A 5,355-nucleotide genomic window follows, 5' to 3' on the forward strand; every position below is an offset into this window, starting at 1 on the left:
ATTATGAATTTTACAGCAACTAATACTGAGGGATTTATCACAGAAACAAAGAACTAAGTATCACATGTTCTCACTCATAAGTAGACCTTGAACAATTATAGTAATACTATAAGACAGAGATTGGCAGTAGTGAGAAGCTACTGGGGAGGGGGATACACCTCATCAACAAGGGTACTTGCATAATGAACATTTTTATACCTAACCCTGAGTTGTACCCCACATTTTTAAAATAAAAAAAAAAATTTTTAATTGAGAAAATGATTAGTTTGGTGGGAAAAAATTATTTATTTTTTACTAGAAAAAAATATCAGAGTAAATTTTTTTTCTTTTGGATGGCCTTTTAGAGTTTTCAAATTACATACTAACCACTTGAGAATACACAATGCTATTCTCTCCGCCTACTTCCCACTCCCACACTTTGTCTTGGTTCTATTGTTGTTACCACTTGCTCCTAAGTCAGGATTAGAGGCAAATAGAGTACATATGAAAGCTTCTGAGAGATCATAAGGCCTTAACATACATATTTGACCCCTCTGAACCCCTACTTATTTTTATGTATTTATGTATTATTTATCTTTGAAAAAGTAATAGCCAAATTTTATAGAATAACTTATTTCCTCCTCAATGACTCAGTCCATTGTAATATGGGTTAAAAGAGTTCTGAGATTATATGAAATAATAGCTTCTGACTAAGGAAGAAGTAAGAAGTTTTCTAAATCCTTTTGTGTCTTGAAGTGGAAGAAAGAAAAACAGATCCCACGAATACCTGTGGTTATCTCAGACCTCTCAGAGAAAGGTCTTGAATGATCCCTGATAATGAATCCCACCATCATTACAAAGTTTCAGAACATAAACTAGGTAGGATAATGCTGTGAATGTGTTAATGGAGAATATTTACCTAAATAGACTGAGCTATATAGCACAGTGGGGGCTCAGCAGATGACCTTCACAGCAACTTGGATGGACTTAGAGTCTATAATACTGAGTGATCTGTCACAGAAATAAATAACTGAGTATCACATGTTCTCACTCATAAGCGGACCTTGAAAAATTATCGTAATACTATTAAGAAAGGGATTGGCAGTAAAGGGAAACTGCCAGGGGAGGGGATGGCAGGATTGGCAGTCTACAGTAATCTTGAGGAAATATGGATGCTTGGCAAGCTGGGAAGCTGCTGGTATTGTCCAGTACTCATGAAACACTTGAAAGCCCACAGGTACCTTTTCAAAGTTGGCAAGCATCAATGGATCATTAATTATTCTCTTTACTTTTGTTTTTCTTCAACAAGCCATCTCAAATCTCATGAGGGAAACAGAGAGACAGGCTGGTTAGAATGTTCTCAGTTAGCTGAGGATTAAGAACAAAAGGGAAAGTAGAATTTGTGCAGTTTTCAATACATTGAGTGACTCTGTAGTTATCTCAAATTTCAAAGCACTTGAAAGGACTGAGGTTAAAATAGAACAGCAATTGTCTTGAGGGTGGTGACAGCAACCAGAATAGTCAGGGCCTACTATACTTGGCACTGAGAAGTGATGCCAAGTCTATTCATACACCTGAAAGAGATGTACTTCTTAAGTTATATTTCTCTAGGGAACCAAGCAAAGTTACAGAGGGAAAATATGCACCTGCTATAGGCATACTTAGGTTTGAAGACCTTTGCTCCATAGTTTAGTTTCAACTTCAATTTACTGCAAGAGAGGAATTCACTTTGAAATAAAAAAAGATGAATGTAAATCTGGAATAACAACTGTTTCATTCATTCATCAATCAATTAATTCATTATTTTGCTCTACTGAACAAGACCAAGAAATGATGTTATGGGAATGCAAACATGTAAAATATAAAGTACTCATCCTCAAGGAATTTACAAATAATTAGAAACTAGGAGATGAAAGTGAATATTTGGGAAAGTGAAGAGCTCCTAGAATAGAAAACTATTATATTCAGGCATTACTGTGGTTGAAAGAGGGAACCATAGCTATGAGTCATTAATACTTAGTATATCATCACAGCTCCTAGAGATTTTATGAGACTCTTTGCAGATTGAAGGTGGGATATTGGGGTATTGCACAAGGTGTATTTCATTCAATTCCAAAGTTTGAAGGTACTCTTTTGTTTCCTGAAGTAGGAGACATGATTCTCAACAAAACTTCAGCTTTTCATCACCTCAGAAAGGTGAATACAGTTGAAAGAATTTGATATTTATCTTTTTTTGACACATCAACTATAAAAACACCATCTCTAGTTTGGGAGAGCATTCATATAAATGAACAAAGCAGTTTACAACCTAGTGCTCAATCACAGCAGTGAAATGAAATCTATGACAGTCTTATACGATATATCTCATATGTCTACTCACTTTTTCTTTCATAATTTATAACTAATAAGTGATCTACTGCTAAATTTTATAGACATTCTTTGTATAACCCTTTCCTCTGTAGAAGTGATTTTGGGGGAGATACTGATTTTATAGCAAGACAAAATTGAAGGATTTTAACAAAATAATGAAGACAACTTTGGGCTAAAGTAATGAAACTAAATTCCAGAACAAAGGAATGAATGATTGTTGGCAGATAAGATCAAAGTTGGGGCACCTGACAAGAAGAGCTTTCACAGACTTTAAGTAGAAGACTATCCATATGGTCTAGTTGGCAACCAGTGAGGAACTTGAGTTCACACCTAACGTGACCAAAAATAATCTAGAAATTCAAATTATCAGTACTAGGGCAAACAGACTTCTAGTTCTGGGAATAAAACAGGTATTAAGATTGACAACAAGATGTGTGTATTAAATTATTCTAAACTGACTTCTGTGATTAAAATGAATATCTCTGTTTGCCTATCTTTATTTAATTTGTATTTTTAAAGAATATTTGAAAGTCCTGAAACTAGAACAAATTTCTTAAAAGGAAATAATATGTGATATAATGAAAGAAAAATATTTCTGAATAAGAGACCTAAACATACATGTTGAAAATTGTTTGCATTATAGCTGGCAAGAAAAATGACAAAAAAAAAAAAAAAAGAGAGAGAGAGAAGCCCATGCCTTGACATACTTTTCTAATTTTGAGGAAAAGGGGAAAAAAATCTTCCAGTAAAAAAATCTGGAAAGATTTTTCCAAAGGAGCAAAATCTATCTGGTTTTACATGTACCTGCAGTTTGAGATATCAAGGAACAAAAGAACTATAAAACTACAGGGCTTGGAGAAAAAAGTTGTACCACAAAAAGTCTATATACAGAAACTTTAGGTATGAAGGCAAAGACAACATTCCTACAGGCAATTTTCCAGGAAAATTACTGTAAGACATATTGTAGCCAAAGGGAAAGTAAAAATTTAGAGTCACAGAATAAATGATTGGGACATTAAATTCATTAAAAATAAAATTAAGTTGAATACCAAAAGCAGTTCTTGTAAAATGCTAAACGTCTGAGATTGTGTTTAAAAAGTAACACGGGGAAATTATAAGAAAATTTAAATATTTCCTTAGTACCTAGATTTATATTAGCAGCATCAAAAAATTAGTTTGTACTTGACTTTTAGAGGGAAAAAATCATACTTGCCAGGCTCGGTGGCTCAACCTATAATCCCGTGCTTTGGGAGGTCAAGCAGAGTGGATTGCTTAGCCCGCGGGTTCGAGACCCGCCTGGACAACTTAGCAAGACCTCATCTCTACAATAAATTAAAAAATTAGCCAGGCGTGGTAGCACGTGCCTGTAGTTCCAGCTACTTGGAAGGCTGAGGCGGAAGGATCGCCGGAGCCCAGCAGGTCGAGGCTGTGGTGGCCAGTAGCGGCCACTGCACTCCAGTCTGGGTGACAGAGTGAGACTCCAACTCAAAAAAAAAAAAAATCATACTTTTGAAGAATTTAAAGATACTATCTCATAGAAGTTTTGAAAACCTAACAATATACATTTTTCAAAATCCTTAGGTGATAATGTGAGTCTCTAAAAACAAACAAAAACCACAGTCCACATAACAAAATACGAAACATAAAATAATAAAAACAGTAAGCAAAAATGAAATTTCAGAATTAAGATTAGACATATCAAATACTATGTGCATAGTTTAAAACTTTATATTAAGAGACAAAAAAAGAGAGAGGATTCATTAGCCAGGGATCTCTCAAGAAACAGAACCAATATGGGTTATAGTATAGCTGTATAGAAAGGGATTGATTATGAGAGATTGCCTTATGTGATTATGAAGGCTAAGAAGTTCTGTGATTTTGAAGGCTAAGATGCTCCGTGATCTGCTATCTGTAAGCTGCATGCTCCAGAAGTCTGGCGGTGCAGTTTTAGTCTAAGTCTGGAGGCCTGAAAACCAGGGCAGCCAGTGAAGTTAAGTCCCAGCCCAAGTCAGAAGTCCTGAGAACCAGTGTCTGAAGGGAGGAGAAGGTGAATGTCTCAGCTCCAGCAGAAAGCAAGTTCATCCTTCCTCTTTTTTTTTTCCTTATTGAGAACCTCAACAGATTAGATGATGCCCATCTGTACTGGTAAGGATGAATCTTTTTTACTTTGTCTACCGATTAAAATGCTAATCTAGTCCAGAAACATCTTTACAGACACGTCCAGAAGTAATGTTTTACCTGCTACCTGGGTATTTCTTAGTTGAGTCAGGTTGATACATTAAACGAACCTTTTATAGAATAAAAAAATAAATTCTAAACAGAGTTTGTAGGTCCTTACAGGAAATATAAATAATACTAAATAACGCAAAAACATTAACTATGTAAAAACAAGGAAAGGTTTATTCGCAAATATGAAGAGAAATACTAATTCATGGTTAGTTGACTGGTTTCAGTCTGGATAAAAATAATTACTTTTAAGGAAATAACCAAGAATCTCTTCCCATGAAGAACAACCTAATTGTTAGATAGGTCTGAAGTGTGAGAAGCCTATTTTCTTTGTAAGAATGCTTTGAACCTCAGTAATCATCAGGGAGATATAAATCAAACCACACTGAGATACCACCTAACTCCAGTCAGAATGGCAATTATCAATAACTCAAAAAATAACAGTTGCTGGAGAGGGTGTGGCGAAAAGGGAACACTTCTACACTGTTGGTGGGAGTGCAAACTAGTGGAACCTCTGTGGAAAGCAATGTGGTGATTCCTAAAAGCTCTAAATATCTACCTCCCATATGACCCTGCAATCTCTCTACTGAGAATATACCCTGAAGAACTCAAATCTCTCTATCAAAAAGATACCTGCATATGAATGTTTATTGCAGCATTGTTCACAATAGCAAGAACCTGGAACCAACCATGATGTCCATCAAAAGAGGACATCAAAAGAGCAAGAACCTGGAACCAACCATGATGTCCATCAAAAGAGGACTGGATTTTAAAAATGTG

The sequence above is a fragment of the Carlito syrichta genome, unplaced genomic scaffold (assembly GCF_000164805.1).
Source record: "Carlito syrichta isolate Samal-C Ts95f unplaced genomic scaffold, Tarsius_syrichta-2.0.1 Scaffold314338, whole genome shotgun sequence".
NCBI lineage: Eukaryota > Metazoa > Chordata > Mammalia > Primates > Tarsiidae > Carlito > Carlito syrichta.